Below are 18,826 nucleotides of genomic sequence, written 5' to 3' on the forward strand. Positions count from 1 at the left end.
CCCTCCCTCCTTCCTTCCTTCCTTCCTTCCTTCCTTCCTTCCTTCCTTCCTTCCTTCCTTCCTTCTTTCTAACTTTCTGCTAGCCTAGATCCTCTTCTGCCCTGGGGTTTCCAGGCACAGTTGCACAACAAGCAGGGCTGGAAGGAATGAAGCTTATCTAGGCAGGTGGGGTCACAGGTTTGCAGAATATTGGCTGGCTTGAATGCTGGGAAACAAAAACCTTCTCCAAATGATTTTCAGTGAAAAGGGGGTGTGGGGGTTTTCAGGGTGAGTGTACATTATTGGCTGGTATTGAGGTGCTGGGAATTCTTCATTTGCATGAAGAGGAAATCCAGGTGCTTGCTAGACATGTACTTATAGGAAGAGAGGAAGTTAAATCTGCAATTTGGCCACCAGGCTTCATTACTACCTCAGGGTCACACAGCTGAGGGTTGTACAGATGAAATGCTCTGGGTCATGCAGACCCAAAGCAAGAAGGGAACAGTCCAAACTCCTGCTGGTCTCAGGACAAGATCTTTGGGGCTTGGCCTAGTCTTGACCTCACACTTGGTACGGACTGCCTTCCATAGTCACATGGCTGTCTGGCCCCACTGCTTTCTATATTAACCTTTATATTATGAAGTAAAAAAATTGAAAATGTCAGAATTCTTTCCTTTTGCAAAGCATTATGCCAATGCTTCCATGAGCTGAATCACTTTATCCTCTTACAGACGGAATCACTGAGGCCTAGAATATGAAACTCTCTGCCAAGGGACTTCTCAAGTAATACCTCCATGCTGACTTGCCTGAGGTGCTATGTTATGGTGTTGACATGGTGGTTTTCTTAGCATCTACTAATTTGGATCTCTGATGTGCACTAAAGGTCTGTGTGCTATAGAGTTGGTCCCCAGTGGGGCCTACAGTTGTCATTGTAGAATGTTTTCTCAAAAGAAATGGTAAGATTTTTTTTTCCATCATGTCGTTTCTTGGCCTTGAGATAACAGACCTCCTCAGCAGCTGCACTCTCAATGGTAATACACTAAGCCTCCACTGGCTCAGAATAACAGAGCCAATTAGGCCCCTTACTGAGGAGCTATTAGCAGTGGATAATTGCTGGAAGTGGAGTAATTGTTCTTTATTGAGGCTCTGACCATTGGTGGGCTTCTCATGCTCCAGAGGATGGCACCACACCCATAAACTTACTGGTAATTTTAACTGTCTGTAGTGGGTTATCAAAGAAAAAAACCATCTATGAGGTTGAGAGGGGATGTGTTGGAGAGACATGGCAGTTGAAAAGGTGAAATGAGGCATGATGTTTTATTGTACACATGTATAAAATTATCAAAAAAATTAAATAAACCAGCACCTCACAGAAACTGGCAGAGTATGAAATAGCTTTCATATAGAGACCCTGTATCTTTTTATCTTCAGCCACTCCTGTTTCCTGACTTCACTTTTAGACATCTTATCTTGGTGCTACTATTTCTTAGAAAAGAGGAGCCCTCTGAATACTTTTGCATGGCTTATTTTTTTACGATAGAACTTTGCTCTCTCTTGTCCTTCAACACCTCAGTCAAATATCACCTCTGTCAAGAAGCATTCTCTAAAGAGACTTCTCCCCTACCTTCATGAATACTCATACCCACCCATTAATTTTGTATTGATTTTTATCATTTCATTAAAACAGTTGCCTGGTAACTGTTTGATTATACATCTGCTCCTCTCTATTTATTGTGAAATCCTGAAGAAAAGGATTGATTTAGAGTTATATTCATGCTTGCCATTCTCAACTTCTCAGGAAACTGGTTTTTGTTCAGTAAGTATTATGAGTTAGTACACAGAGGACTGAACAGCTGAGTGAGAACAAAGAGAAATTGCTTGTTTCTTTTTGTAACATTAGTATATGTCAGTGGTTCTCAAGTGGTAGAGCTACCTCAGACAGAACTCATGGGAAATTCAAAGTCTCAGATTTGCCACATTTAGAACTAAACCAGAAGTCCTGAGAGTGAAGCCCACATATCTGTCGTTCAGTTAGCTTTCACCTTTGGAGCTGAACCTGACTCAGCATAATAAGTTGAAAGGATCATGTGACTGAAGCAACAGACCATCCTTCTTCAATACACTCTTGGGAAAGTCAGATACCATTTTAGAACATACATTTTATCCAATAAAAGTTAGGTCATCAGATGATGCAATTGCTTAGTTTCCTTTTCAACACTTAGATTCTCTATCCCTATAATCTTTGTTAAAAACAACAACAACAACAACAACAAAGGAGATTTACTCTTTATTTGTGGAGACAAGTAGAGCTAGGAGAAAACAAGAGACACAAATTCCCCAATTAGCACTCTTCAGGAATCATTGAAAACTGCCATGAAAAACACAAGAAACTGTTGACCCATCTCCCACCCTAATCTCCCTGCAGCTACATGTACCAGTGTTTCACTGGAATTCAGTAGTGCACTTGGCCAGCCAAGTAATTCTTTAAGAGGTGTGGCTTGGTCTTTTGTGACCCTTTTATGATCTGATTAAGGTCTGCCAATCAAACATGACTGTATGTTCCAGGCCTGCAGTTCTACTCAGGTATTCAACAATATGAGAAGATGGAATTAGTGGTGATGATGAGTGTGTGTATATTTGCACATCCATACATGCATGTCTGTAGGGTACTCTTTCTGTTTCCCAAGAATACTTCAGTTTTGCATTGTATAATAATAGCTTAGCTTAGTGATTCAAATTAATTTAAATATTTTTTGCTATGTAAACACGGTCTAGAATAACAGCAAGTGTCAATGAAGAAAAATAGGCTGTCAGTGAGTAGGCACAGCAGACCACAGAAAATGTATATTCTTCCTTGTTCCTAAAGATATGTGGTAATGTGCTCATAAGTATTTTAGTAATAATGTATGGTTGTATGTAAAGTTCAAGAGTGACATTATCATTATGATGGCCACTACTTACAGGATGCTTCCAAAACTTGGGAGAAATCCAACATTATTTACTTCAAAAAAAAAAAAACAACCATCTTCAGGTATAAAAATACATTATATTACCATTTATTTCATTATAAATTTATTAGCAACTATTAAATCCCAGTGTTAAAATGCTTTATCATAATGCCACTTGGCTAAGACAACTTAAACATCTTTGGCTTACACATAAACTGAAATTTAAATCAGTGCAAATGTTCATATCATAAGAAAGGAAATGTTTCCAATTAACAAGTGCCAACCAGCCTCTAAGGAGGATTTTTTTTTATGTTAGTCAAGCATTTTGTTTTTCTTGCTTTTCTTTTGTGAGCAACTCATAAAGTCCATCTCTACATCCATACACACACACACACACACACACACACTTGAGTACTTCAGTGGAGCCCAAGCCATGAGTGGCTTGTTGCCTAGTTCATCAGTTGCTCTCTGGCTAAATAAACTCATTAAAATTTTATTGTGGCTATAATGCTGTTCTCAGACTCTCTTTGAAGTGAATGTCAATTGATATAGAAATTCTTGACTTGTCAAAATACTGTAAACAATTAACCATTGAGTGCTTGGTCTTAAACAATTACCTGTATCATCCACCTCTACCAAGGCCTACAAATTACTGGAAAAGAGACAAAAGAAGAAAATAAGAGAGCAATGTGATTGGGAAGGATGGAGTAAAATACTGGTTTAAGGAAAGAATGCCAGCATGACATTCATGCACTCAGAAGCTACAGCTCCCTCTATCTGGTGTGCACAAGACTGAACCATAAACATTCAGTTAAGTCACAGAGGAAGCTAATGGTAGTTGATTGCAATTGGCGAAAAGAAAGTCCTTGTTTGAAGTGAAGTAGACACAAGTGAGATAGTCTTGCTCCATTGGATTTCTCCATACATGTGTTCAAACTATGACCCTGGTTAAAACATGTGGTCGCAGATATAAAATGAGAGCCATACAAAAAGCATGAAAAATAGAATAACTTGATGGGAGAACTCGGTGTCAGAGGAAAAGAGAGGAAGAAAGGAAGGAGCAATGAGTGGTGACAAGAATGTATTACATGCATATGTGAAATTGCCAAAGAATGAGGTAATTTATAAAATGCTTTATATGTCTGAATATACTTCTCAACAAAAGGCCCTCTAACATATTGGAGTATCCTTTGGTGGCCCTTCCAAGAGGGTAAAAGTTAGAGATACTGACTCTAAAATGCAACAATGCTATAGAAAAGGCTTTTTTTTTTAAATACATATGATTTGTGGGAACAAAGCAGGGAATAATTTAATCCTTAAATGGAGATGAAAATCTAAGATGAACATTGAATCAACATCAAAGTCTAATTACTAGTGGACAAACTTTTGAATTTAATGTCCACCCACTGGAAGGGTGAGTGGAGAGGACATGTGTTCAGGGGAATGGCTACCAACAACCCAGGCATGCCATCAAATAGAAATCCAGAGATGGCATTCTCAGAGTTCTTTGACTTGGGTTGCTTTAAGCAGTGTACTGTGCAGTCATGCTTAGAAATGTATGACAGAGAACTGCAAAATGCCTGTGAAACCCTTGACAAGTGAAAGACAGGCAAATTGGGGGAGGAGGCTCACTCTCCAATTTGCCAGCCTGCAAACACCTGTTACTGAGGGAGCAAGCTGAGACACATTGGCACATGTTGGCAGCACCCGTGGGTTCGGCAGCCCTCATATATTAGTGAAAGTCGGTGTCCTGCAGTTTCTCCTCCCAAGTCTAGTTCTTCCTTCTTCCCTGGAATGTTTTTAGAAGTGAGAAGGCAAGGTACCAAAAATCTTTACAGAATTTACACCCACCGTTTAGGACAGCCTTCTCTTTTAGATAATAAAATACATATATTTTTCTTACTTCTTTATTTATGTGCTTTACCATATAATACCACATTTAGACATAGTCATCATACAACAGGTGATGACAGGAGAATAGCTTCAGATGTCTCAGGGACTGTGCAGCTACCATAGCTGCCACAAATGCGATCACATGAATTCAAACATCTGGCATCATGTGGCATGTTCTTTTTTACACTGGATTTCAAAGAAATAAAGAGATGTGTCTGTTGTAAATAGAAATCAGTTTAGGCTTCCTTTTCCTAATGCTGAATAAAACCCATCTCAAACAAACATACAAAATGAATTCTCAGCGGGGAGCACATCATCTGTTTTCAGAAGTTTAGAAGAACTATAGCAACAGAGGCAAAAACCTGAATGGCTGGAATTGGCCAGCAAGAGCCACCTTTCCCTAAGCAAATTATTTGAGCCTTGGCTTTCTAACTTGTGAAGTATGAAAGGATGTTCCCACAAGACTGTATTGGAGAAATAATGTATATTTAGTGAATGCGATATAGAAGGCCAATAGTTGAATTGGGTACTACCTCTGACCTTGCTGACTGCTTGAAGATTCAGTGTCTGACCACATGAAAAACTGTTGTCCAAATTTCTATGAATTGAAAGCTTTGTATATGCCTGGGTAGCAGAAGTTTGAAAAATTTAAAACTTGTAAATTGTCCAAGTCATGTTTTGTTAGCAATTTTGTTCATCTCATTCCAATGTTTTACTCAGAAATGCAACTTTAAAATAAACAACAAATGAAAAATTTAAAAAGAGAAATTAAAACTCTGTCTAGAAAAAAAAAAGTTTTCTTCTGAGGAGGTTCAAGTTGGCACTGTGAAAGTGCCAGCTGCCAGTTTGTTTCATTATTACTTGGTTTAAATATATCCTCAGCTGAGGGGGAGGAGGGCGATTGACAGCAGCTTTGGCTTCCTGTGATGCTTGTGCTTATTTCTCTAAGTTGATCGCAGGACTGACATGCTTTGCCTTAGTATGAGCTCTAAATAAAACTCTGGGTTCAGTGTTGTTACCACCTGACCTCATCTGAGAAGGAAGAATGGTCTTCTCACTCATGTCTCACAGCTTTATATATAGATCAAGCAAGAAAGGAGAGAATGGCGGTCTGTGAAACTGCATAACACACCCCTAGTATTGCTTTAGTCTCTCATCCAGTTTCACCTTTTCAGAAGCATACAATATAAGTTTATAAAATACAGCTACCTTCTAGAATGGCCATTATGTAATCCTGAGCCAACATGTTCTGTGTATTTCTGGGTGCCCTTTCTCTGGTGCAAGCAGGTTGGTGTCTGAAAAATCACCACTATGAAACTAACCTTCAAATAATCATAGTGAAGGCCTTTCTTCTTTTAAAAATCTTTTTAGCTTTGACTGTCTTGGCTTATCATAGGACATCCATTCGATCTTTCCAGTCCTACTATTCTGTATACTGTTCTATTGTGACTCTATGCACACGTCCCCTGATCTTTGACTTGAGACACAACAGCTCTTTCCATGCATATTCTATCTGAGCCCTTAATGTGCAGTGAAATAGCCACCAGCTCTTTCGTATTAAAATTGAAGTCATATGGCGTGCTTCATTTGAGGGCAGGAGGATATGATATAATCTAGGTACAATCTTGTGATATTTTATTCACTCTGTAAAGCCATTTTGTGTTCTCGACACCACTTGATCCTGACATCATTTCTTATACTTCACTCTTTTCCAGGATGTGGAAAATGTAATAAAAAATATACTGCTTTTTTCTACTGAAGAGTTTGCTAAGACAAAACTTATTTAAAAAAAAATAATAATGTTACTTGGCAGAAATTAAAATTCCTCCAAGGTCAGCATTTCTTGAAACCAAAATACGTACTCAAGGTATCATCCTCATCTGAACAGTTACACTTTGCTTGTCAGCTATACTGTGCTGAATATACAGCTGAGCTGTAGGGACTTAGAGTGACCCTCCTGTCCTAGGAATCAAAACTCAGTGGCACTCTCAATGTACTTGCCTGCTTATTTTGATGTGTCTGACCTTCTTATTCTTCTTCAGAAGTAAAACACTTTCTTTGCTAAGATATTTTGGATTATCTTGTAACTTTCTTGGGAGCCTAAACCCATTTCTAATACAGAGTCAAAGTCTCCAAGGAAACTCTTTTTCACTATATTTAAACTTTAATAGGAACATCATAGCTGGTTTATGGTTTTTAATTTTACAGTTTAAAAATTCTGCTGAGTGTCAAGTTGTTGCGAGATGTCTTATGCTCACCTAAGAATGGTTCCCTTTACTAATGAACCAAAAGAGTAGTGTGCTCCATTTTTAAGCATCCTATTATTTGCCAAGTGCTCCACAGACTGACATATTTCTGTACAATAAGCATCTGGACAGTCTGGAATTTGGGATAACATCTTCTATCTCTAGGTTGCCTTCACTTCCTGTCTCTGAGTGGGATTCACAGTCTCTTCTACGGTGATGCCCAGTTTGACTTCTTTGCATTTCTTTCCATAGGAATTTCTTCATTTTCTTGAGATTTTAGCATAAGTTAAAAGCTATTTAGTAAACTGTGTTTGAGAGAGGTCTACTTAGGGTCGAACAATTGGAGGATTATTGTGATAATGAAAGACTTTTGTGCTGAGAGAATAATCTCTTTGTTTAATGAGTTTCCATGCTTTTCATTCTTTGTTCTATACTACCAAATTTCCCCTTTCGCTATCCTGATTATAGAATGTATTTCATCTCTGGAAAAGAATACAAATTGGAGAAAGACATAAGTTTACTTAATTACAATTAACACAATACAATGGGAAAAAGACATAAATGTATCCAGCTTGTGTGATACTTTTCACAGAATAGTCGGGAGACTGATTAAAAACAAAACCCACTGTTTAGAATCCAGAATTCTCTGTCACATTCTTAGATCAATAAAACTTGTATAGACTTAAGTTTTACACATTAGCTGAACATTTCACAAAGGAGTACATGCAGCAAATAAAAAGCTTATATTAGCCCTTGACTGGCATCTGCATAACCTAAATTAAAGCTGAGTTTATGCCTCACATTCATGAGATAGGTTGTTACAAACTGAAAAGAAAAATCCAACAAGGTCAACTTGTGCAAGCTATTGTGCCTGGCAAACCTATTATAGTCCCAAATCATAATGTCAGGTGGAATGAAGCCATATACTCTGAAGTCCTTACATAAAGGCTCATCACTAGCACATAAAGTGCTCCTTGGCATTTATCCAGGTAATATGAAGCTATGACATTCACATGTGAGGATTTTTTGTTTGTTTCTTTATGTTTTAAATGTGAATCTGAGTCTTGCTACTTAACCCAGAATGAAAGGGTGGGAGAAAACACCTAAAAGTTTTTAATTGCTTTGACAACTTCATTTAAATCCTAGGAATTATTTTAGTTGAACATGGATTCTATATCTGTCTGAAGATAAATATGGAAGTTTTTGTCTTTGATCTTTTTCATTTTTTGATATTTGTTATCATAAATGTGCAATATAGATCTCAGATGCTTTACAAATAAATCTGCACATATACCTTCAGAAAAAGTCAATCAAATATTTAAGTAAACAGGAAAGATAAATTATTTCCTAATGCCACTGGGAATTACTATCTTTACAGAAAGTGAAAGGAGTGCTTTTTATAGCGGAATGATCCAGTGGTCTTTTTTAATTGGGAAGAGTAACATCTAAATGTTTATTTGGACTACTTTTGACAACACAGGGTATAAATTCTGCTTAGGGAATGATTGCTTGGGTTAATGCCAAGTTACCAGGTCATTCAAATCAATGTTATGTGCTATTGCACACTTAAAGTTATTTACGATGCTCTTAGCCTGCTGCAGTCTGTTCTCTCTCACTCATTCAGTGGAGAACAATTTACTCAGAATACCAAAGCCATGACTTCACTTCTGCTCCTACATATACTGCTGTATCTGTAGTTACTCCATGTAAAACCATGGAAAGGGGCTCATAAGAGATTTTGGAGAAGTTAGTTTTAGGAAGGAAATCTTAAGGAAACTTTCAAATTTCTGCTTCTCACTCTTTGTTCTAATGAACTCCACTAATTAGCTGCAAGGGGTTTCTTTCTGTTGTTGTTTATGTTTTGTTTTCTTTCTTTTTTATTTTAAATGTGGCTGTGATGTATAGGTCATGTTAAAAGTACTATTAACATCCTGAGTTACTTGTGAATGCCAAGGGACTCCTCATTATAACATTGAAAATGTGCCCAAACTCTCCAGACTATCAGACATGAAACATTCACTTAAATCTTGGTTATTTTACTTTCTATTTTATTTATCTTACCATGTTACCAAAATCCATTTGAAAAGCTATTACAAGTTCTGGGTTTACTTAATTACTTATAAAACAAAGAAGTAGGAGCTAACAAGTCACTCAAGAAATAGCCGCTGTAAATTAAGAATGTCTAGTACAAAATTAAATAACTTACATTACTGACAGCCAAATTTGGTGATGAAGTTTTGATTTTCCCAATTCAAGAAAAGGAATTTAGGGGTTTTATCCCTAAAGAAGAACTTTGATGATGTAAAAGTATTATAAGAAAAAAAATGATCACATTAAGTTTCAATGAGCATTTTTGCAATGTCCTCTATACTATCATGAAGTACATGACCAGTTTCTCTGGATAGGCAGATTCTAGAAAACAAGAAACCCATCATTTCATTCTGTGACAAGGAAGCAATGGTAAAAGATGGATCTGTTTAAATCTTAATTCACAGATATAATGCAATTCTTGGTAAACTCCATAGATTGTAACACAGCTCTTATACCAGAACTCAGAAAGTACATCAGGACGATTAGGGATGTCTGTTTAGCATATGTGATTATAATTTGTGGTGTGTGTGTTAGAGGGCAAAGGGGAGACATAAAAACAGTCAGAGACAGAGATAGAAAGGCAGAGAGACAATCATTGTTAGAACTTGAAGGATAAGAGTGGACTGTGATAATCCTGAGTTTGGGAAAAGGGGACTAGAAAACCACAGTGCTCTTTATATCTGCCGTTCTCAGAAGTGAGGCGACACAAAGGTAAGGCAATCAAGTGACGATGTTAAACCCGTTGTACAGAAGACTGAAGATGAAGCCATACAGGAACACCAGCAGCAGCTGCTGAATTCATCTAGAGAAACTGAGGACTATTGTCAGAATCTGTCCTCTGACTGACTTTATTAAAGCCTGTGGCTACTGTGAAAAGTGAAAATAGGAGCACTTTCTATCAAGGAAGCACTTACATTGGTTTTGGTTAGGATAGTATAAGGAAAGAAACTTGTTAGTAACTAGCCAGTCCATTGATTTGTTTAATTGTTTCCACTTTTCTTTGTTTACCTTTTTGACTTTTTTTTTTTGCTAAAGATTTTTTTTTAATTTAGTAACCATTTTATTTGTTTACATTTCAAATGTGATCCCTTTTCCTTTCCCCTCCATGACCTCCCCACCCTATGACTCTCCACTTTGCCTCTACAAGGGTGTTGCCCCACCTTCCCACTCCTGCCACACCCTACTAGCATTGTCCTTCTCTGGTGCATCAAGGCTCTACAGGATCAAGCGCCTCCTCTCCCACTGATTCCAGATAAGGCAGTCCTGTGCTACATATGTATTGCAAGCCATGGACTGGCCCATGTACACTCTTTGGTTGGTGATTTAGTCCCTGGGAGCTCTGAGGGGTCCAGTTAATTGACATTGTTGTTCTTCCTATGAGGTTGCCATCCCCTTCAGCCCTTCCTCTAACTCTTCCACTGGGGTCTCTGGGCTCAGTTCAATGGTTAGCTGTGAGTATTTTGATCTGTCCTAGTCAGGTGCTGACAGAACCTCTCAGAGGACAGCTATACCAGACTCCTCTCTGGAAGCACATCTTGGCATCAGCAGTAGTGTCAGGGTTTGATGTCTGCAGATGAAATGGATCGCACAGTAGGGTGGACACTGGATGGCCTTTCCTTCAGTCTCTGCTCCATTATGAGATGGGTGAGTGGCCCGATCAACTGTAAGTAGTCTCTTCAGGTTCTATCTCCCTGATGTTAAGCATTTTGGCTCATGTCATCCTCACTGTGTCCTGGGAGCCTCTCATATTCCTGACATTTGGGACTTTTTAGTGGTTCCCCAAGTTCCCGAACCCCCACTGCTACTTATTTCTATTTGTTCTTCTGGCCGGCTGAACTTCTCTCCTGTCTCTTCCTATACTTGGTCCTGCCCAGACCCCCTTTTTTTTCTCACCGCCCCTCTCCCAACAAGATTCCTCCCTCTGTCTCCCATGATTATTTTGTTTACTCTCCTATGTGGGTTTGAGGCATTCACACTTTGGCCTTCCTTCTTGTTAAATTTCATATGGTCTGTGAGTTTTGAGCCAGTAGCCTGTGTATTGCAGGCTGACCATTCAACTATAGATGACCTTGAACTTCTGCTAGTCCTACTTCTACCTCCAAGTGTTAGGATTATTGGTGTATGCCACTGTACCTGATTTACATGGTGGTGACAATTATAATGATGCATGCTAATTATGGAGTTTACCAGCTAAGTTTTATCCATAGCCATTGTATTCATTTTTTTTCCGATGGAGTTTATTTTTAATGCCTCTTCATAGAAAGTCAGAAATTCATACATGTCAGAGTGAGACTGGCTACCCACTCACTCCTTTGTGCAACGTAAAGTTCTGAAATATAGTGCACCAAAAATTCATCCATAACTCCTGAGTTTACAGATTCACACTCTGTGGATCAGTAATGAGATCCAAAATCATGAATTTTCAACAAGTTCTTCATGTGATCTTAATGCAGGAGACCTTTTGTTGTACACTAGGAAATCCTGCTTTAAGTATTATATTTTATATATATATATATTATATAGTTTCAATACATATGATACAGATGAGTCCCGGGCAGTCCTCTTGGGAAAAGCACATGGCCCATGAGCAGTGACTTAGATGTCCATCAGTTGGCACACTGTTGTACGCTGTTGTTGAGGGCCAGCAGCCTCAGTCGACCGGGTTCACCTGAAAGAGAGGCTGGGAATGGAAGAAGGGACAGGAGGGCGGGAAGAGATGAAGCCAGGACAAAGGTTTCTGATCGAGGCTTCTAATTCAGCTTCTAATTTAAAAGGGCTAACCCACCCCCACCCCCAGAGTTCCTTCTTGAACTCTGAATCCATTCTGCTGGAGGTGAGAGGAATCCATACTTAATCGCGGGCCAGAGATGTCTCAAGCAAGCTCAGCAGGCAGTCTACTCTCCTCAGCTTGTGTACCAGGCTACAGGCAGCCAGAAAGGCGTCAAGGCCAAAGCAAGCACTGCCTCCGCCAAGGGCAGGCAATGCCTCCAGGCCATACCTCCGAGTCCTATTGTTTGGTCTATTGTGGTAAACAAGGTTTCATCTCTGAAGGTCTCATGCTGAAGGCTGGGGGAAGGTCACACGCTGTCACAGTTTTCCATCAAAGCTCTTTAACCTTATAGAAATTGTGTTAATTTTTAGAAAGTATAAGGCAATGGGAACTATAGCAGGCAGGCTTCACATTGTAGTTTCCTTCTCACTACAAACTTTAGAGGAAGTCATCAGAAGTTTACTATTTTTGAGGCAAAGAAACCAAGTAATGATTCATGATTTTCTGAGAGCAGAAGATTCTATACAGTTTTGCATTTGCAATGCCCACTTGTGACATAGTTTTGTTCATTACCCTGAACTTTGTAGGCTCTTTCTAAAATTTTTCAAATGTTAAAACAGATTTTAGGCAGTTTATTTTCTGAACTTAGAATACCCCCCAAAATGTTACAATTACATTCTAGATGCTTAGCTCTGAGAAGATTACATTTTTTAATTCTCTATTTAATCTATGATTTTATATATTCGGCACCAAACAAATGTTTGCCTAACAAATGTGTGAGTGAATACAAATATACACATACAAAACACACAAATAATAGCAATTTTTTAATTTAATTTTCTGAAATGGTTTTTTTTTTTTAATCAACAGAAGAAGGATCTCTCCAGGTCAGATTAGATCAAAGCTAAGAGATCAAGGTTGAAATGTCTCCATTTGCCTTCTGTACCATAGCTCTTGAGCCAATTGCTGTGAATCTGCTTTAAACTATTGGCTTAAAGAACCTTCTCAGGACACTGAGAAGCTAATATCTTGGGGTCTTATGAAAATTAATTTTTCTACTGTCAGTATTCTGGTAATAATTAATAATAGAGCTCTTTTGCAAGTGACATTCATTTGATTCTTCTAGTTTTAGAATGTACATGTTCTGTCCTGCACAATGTCACAATAAAAGTACTGTATACATACAACTAAGAAATAGCATTATTCTAAACATTAAACAATTTTTAAAATTTACTTTGCAGATTATTTCCTATTAAATATTCTGGTTACTTATAGAAAACTGTGGTAACTTTAATATTTCTTCTACCTACGTATTTCTTTCCAAATTTATTCTGCTTCTATGTGTGTGTTAGCAGGAATAATACAAATACATATCAAATGCTATTCATCATTATTCACCTCAATGGGCCTATCAGCCAGCCTGCTAATTTAAAGTATTTATCATTCTAACAGCCATGGGCTAGAGTGATCATGTGAGATGGAATTCATAGCTGGAGCTAGAAGGGAAAGTTCTTTACGATTGTGCTCTGTAGGTGGAAATTTAGAAATTCTAATGGTGCCGGGCAGTGGAGGTGCATGCCTTTAATCCCAGCTCTTGGGAGGCAGAGGCAGGCGGATTTCTGAGTTTGAGGCCAGCCTGGTCTACAGAGTGAGTTCCAGGACAGCCAGGGCTACACAGAGAAACCCTGTCTCGAAAAACTAAAAAAAAAAAAAAAAGAAAGAAAGAAATTCTAATGGCAGTGTTGCTTATCAAATAGAGAAAAAAACCTACATGTAGATTCAAGTCAGAGAAAAATATTGTGCCATGACATGTCAAAAGAGATAGAGTGGTATAAAGATTTTGGTAGAGGATTCTAATCTATTGCCTCTAGCCCTTTTATACTGCATTAACCAATTCATGTGTGCAGAAAGTCCTTTCGGTTTAATCATTTCTCCAAGGATGGTATGTCTTAATTCAACCTTAATAATAACTATGTTCCAACCTGAAATGCTGAAGTGACACATTCACATTGTAGCATTTCATTATTTTGATCACACATTGAACAAATAATTTCTGAGATCAGCGTTAGAAGTCTTAGATAATAGTAGAAGAGAAATGCCCTGACTAGGAGTATAAAAATCATAATTACCAAAAAGTAATATCTGATGATAATACTCAAACACCATTTTATAATTTTGTCCATCACATGAGCTTGATTAATGGATATCAGCCACTATCTCTTCACTGTCCTTAAATCCATGCCCTATGCTGATTCCAGAGGGAGAATCAAAGGATGTACACAATGACACACACACACACAGACACACACACACATACCACTTCACCTACTTTGTGTACTTTATGATTTAACATAAACACAGTACATAGACACAGAACAAAACAACATTCATATTTAAGTATGGCTATAAAAGTAAACTAATTACTATCGAAGTTATTACAGCTCACTTTTTAGAGGCTTTATATTATAGATTTAATAGGCTATTTTATATAGCTGTCACCATAACCCTTGTAATTTAGGATTATATTTTTAATCACCAGCTTATAGTGTAGGAAACAACTGCTCAGAGGAGTTAAGTATTGCTTGAGGTAGTAATACTGGCGGTAACAGGATTTGAACTAAGTTATCCAGTTCCAACATCCTCTTGGTGACTGTTAAATTTAGTTTCTATTATTGTAAAAAGACACCATGATGAAGGAGACTTAAAAAGAAAACATGTAATTGTGGTGCACTGTTCCAGAGAATTAGGCCAGGAACATATGGTGAGGAGCAAGGCAGCAGACAGGGATGGTGCTAGAGAAGTAGCTGAGAGCTGAAATCCACTAGCAAGAGGCACAAAGAAAGAAAGGCAACTTGGAATGGTGTGGTCTTTGAACTCTCTAAACCCACCCCTACTAACACAGACTCAGAAAAAAGGGTTTTTGAAATAGCATCTCATTATGTGGCCCACACTGGCCTCGATCTCATGATCCTCCTGCCTCAGCCAACTCGATTGTTCACACTACAGGTTGTGCCACTGTTTTTATTGTTGATAAAGCTTTTGTAATACATTATAAAATGGTGGCTTCAATTATTTGGAAATAAAATCTATAAAATTCTCTATTTCACAGCGATGCCAGATTGTACAAACAAAATGAGATTGTAAAATGATGTAAAAATAAGCACTGATAAAGTGAGAGTTTTCATCACTTCTGTTTATTACTCAACATGTAAAAATACACATATGAATGTATATCTGCAGATGTGGATGTAAATTAACTGTTCAGTAGAATATGTAGACTCTGACAACAGTCAGCAACACCTTTACTAAGTTAGAAGAGGGAGTTTGGGGTTTCTAAAGTCTAGGCTACATGAGTAACATAAAATTCAGTCTTCTGAGAGGGGAAATACATATGAAATAAATTAGAAGTTATACTAAATATTAAGGCTTATTCTCTGGTACTGTAAGAGCTTCTACACTGAGACATCATGATTCAAGAAGAATCTTAAGATGAAATGCAATTCTGATGAGTGTGAGGTGTGATCGCTGAAATACTTTCTCTGTGGTGCTTCTCCAGTAACTTAAACAGGGCTTCCTTAGTAAATGCTTCAGGAAAAATTGGTTCTCTTGAACAATAAGAATGTCTTCTAATATGAATGAAGTCATTTTAGAAACTCCTGAATTTTTCCTCTGTAATTCTGAAGAGAAAGTAGTACATGAGAAATCAAAGCAGGGAAGTTTAGGGATTAGACATATGAAAGGATCCTACAGCACCATCTTATAGAAATAGCCTGGTAACATTGCAAAAGATATGTTGACTTTTTATGTTTTTGTAATGTGTGGACTGTTTAGCAAATATCCTCTTTCTACATTTTCTTTTAGACTGGTAGTTGTTTCAAACAGAATATGTGTGTGTTTGTGTGTGTGTGTGTGTTTCATATTTATTTATTTACTTATTTGAGACAGGGTCCCATTGATTATAGGCTGATCAGTGATTATAGGCTGACATGAAATACACTATGCAGCCAAGGATGTCACTGAACTTCATATCCCCTTGCCTTTATCTCCTGAGTCCTGAGGTCACAGGCATGAGTCAGCATGCCCAGTTTATGAAGTGTAGACATTGAGTCCAGGGCTTTTGTGTGCTAGGGAAATACTCTCCCAGTTGAAATACATTGCAAACCCTGTTATTTGTTTATGTTTTTATTTTAAATGTTGTCTTTTATTTTATTTTTGAGATTATAGTATAATTAGAACATTTCCCTCTTCCATTTTCTCCCTCCAGACCTTTCCATATATACCTCAGAACCACCCTGTCATCACTCAGTTTTTTCTAACACCTCTGTGCAGTCTTCCTTATTCTACTATCTCCAACTCCTTCATCAGTGCTGACATCATGTTTCTGCCTCCCCACAACATTGATTCTGGTTCTGGAACATTAAAAGTTCACTCATTAGCTAGGGATCATCTTTTGCTTTTCTTGCTCAAACCTTTCTTCACCAAGCAGCCACAGTGGTCTTTTCAGATTATAGATCTGATTATGTATTTCCCTTAATCAAATCTATAAAAAGATTTGCATTACCCTTATAATACATGCCACATTCAGTACATGGTCATATAACTTCTGCTTTTTCCTTGATTTCTCCCTGGTGCCCCCTTTGTATATGTTGTGTTTCATAGCTTCTGGCTGCCATTCTTTGAGTTCCAATGGAATGACATAGGGAACTCTCGTGTAGTGTGGAGCTGTAGCTCTCGCGTGGGCATGGGTCCTGTTGGGCTGAGTTGTGGGTCCCATGTGTCTCCTGCCCCAGGTGGCTGGAACCTTGGCTCAGGGCACAGAAGCATGGGAATTCGACTGAGTTCAATCCACGTGGCTGTGGGCCACAGAGCTCGACTCTGGATATGGGGAGATCCCAGGCTGAAGTCTTGGGTTGGAGACCCCCAGGCAAGAAAGTGGGCTGGGACTAGCTGGTCTTAAGCCCCTGGGCTCCCAGAGGCCACTGAAAGACCCTGGAAAGGTTTAGACCTGAGGCATACAGACTGGACCAGCCCACATCCAAAAGGGGCACAGGGAGAGAAGATGAGCTCCAGCGGTGCCCTGTCGGGGTGAAATGAGACTCACTTGGCTGGATCATGGCTGGCTCTTCTCGCTTAGCTTGGGTTGGCAGCATCTCTGTGGCTGGAATATAGAGAAGTTCTCAGCAGGAGATTAGACTTGAGCTCTGTAGTTGAAGACTTTCTCCACAGTACCCCACAGCAGGCCCCAAAGATGAGAGGAAGTCCATGATCTTAAAACATTTACTGTCATGGTGAAAAGTGAATGAAGGTGTACCTGGTGTTCTCATGGCAGGCCTGAGGTTAAATACCTTTTGCAAGTAGGAGGAAGGTATGGGAAGAAATGTTTCATTGGCTATGCCCTGTAGCCTTTAGGTATCTCATGAATAAGATCTCTTGAGGCTCTGCAGCCTGTAGTCACACCCTCTACCTGTGTTATGTGACCAAAGGCCACAAACCTTTCTTTGGGAGGGGCTGTAGCTAAGTGAAAGGAACCAGGGCCCAGGATCAAGGTCAAACACATACCATCCCTTTAGGGTCTCTGGGGTTTGAGGCCTGCGCTCAACTGCGTACCCAGCTGTCTCTCACAGCCCACTGCCCCACAGTATAGTTTTATTTTTGTTTGTTGTTGTTGTTTGTTTGTGTTGTAGCTAAAGCTCAATGTGAACTCTACTGAGAGACCTTTATTAGCACCTCAAAGCATACTTCTAACATTTCCTATCCACATAATATTTTTTTTGCTCAATTGAAAATATGTATTTTTTTCTTTAGTGACATGCATATTTGATTCACTGGCTACTGGATAAACGAGAACAGGAATATTGTAAATATAGCTGTCTTCCAAACCCTCATTACATAGCTTTATGCTTTCCTCATCTTCTCTATTCACAACTAATTTTCAGACTAAATAAAAGTTGATTGATTTGTGTTGTAGGGATAGTGGAAACATCTCCAAATACAATAGTCATTCTTTTTCTTCCATGCTTGTTTGAATACATACATTTTTTTTACTTTCATATTTCTACTAGAAAATTTGTAAGTAACTCATTATGAAATTTCCCAGAATTTTAAAGGCATTGTGCAACAATTATAATGGTTACAAATTTGATTATTTGTCTTCTATGTGCATGTCTACACCAAATGTTTAAGGAACATTGTAGAATAAAGTATGAAAAGATTGTAAGAGCCAGAGAATCAGGAAGTTTTCTATAAGGTAGTATCCTTTGAAATGATTTCTAGTAATGTCAGAATCCACATCCATAAAGTTTTATCAACATGGCTCCCCAAACATAAGTAGAACAAATATGATACCAATCAGATCAGCTTTGTCTTATGGGTAGTTCTCTTTAATAAAATCTGTTGGGAAAAAGGAATCAGCAAGAACTGGAAACATGCTACATCAATCCAGACACAGCTATGTTCCAAGCTCTATATCTATGTATTACAACTAATCATTTTCTGGAGAGATTAGAACGGTAGTTGGTATTTAATAAGACAAACAATTCTTTCCCCTAGAAACAAGCAGAATGTGAGTGTCTGAGTTGAATTTTTTCCTTCCCAAGATGCTTTTTCTTAGACTAGGGGTTAGGCGCTAATGCTGCTGCCAATACCCTACTACAGTAAATGTCTAGAGATACTGATTATTTGTTTAACAACATTTGCAGTCTACTTTTACACCTTTCTCCAGAAAAGAGGACAGGTGTTTGTTATTTATTATTTAAAAGAATATAGCCAACATTTGTGTACCTGTTGGTTATAATACACTTGCTAAAGGTTTTTCTAATGGCTTCTTTCATCTTCCAAAGAAAGCATATCAAGAGAATATTAGAATTGCTCTTTTAGTCTCATCCTGTGTTGAAAAAGCA

The sequence above is a fragment of the Grammomys surdaster genome, unplaced genomic scaffold (genome assembly GCF_004785775.1).
Source record: "Grammomys surdaster isolate TR1022 unplaced genomic scaffold, NIH_TR_1.0 126029, whole genome shotgun sequence".
Lineage (NCBI taxonomy): Eukaryota > Metazoa > Chordata > Mammalia > Rodentia > Muridae > Grammomys > Grammomys surdaster.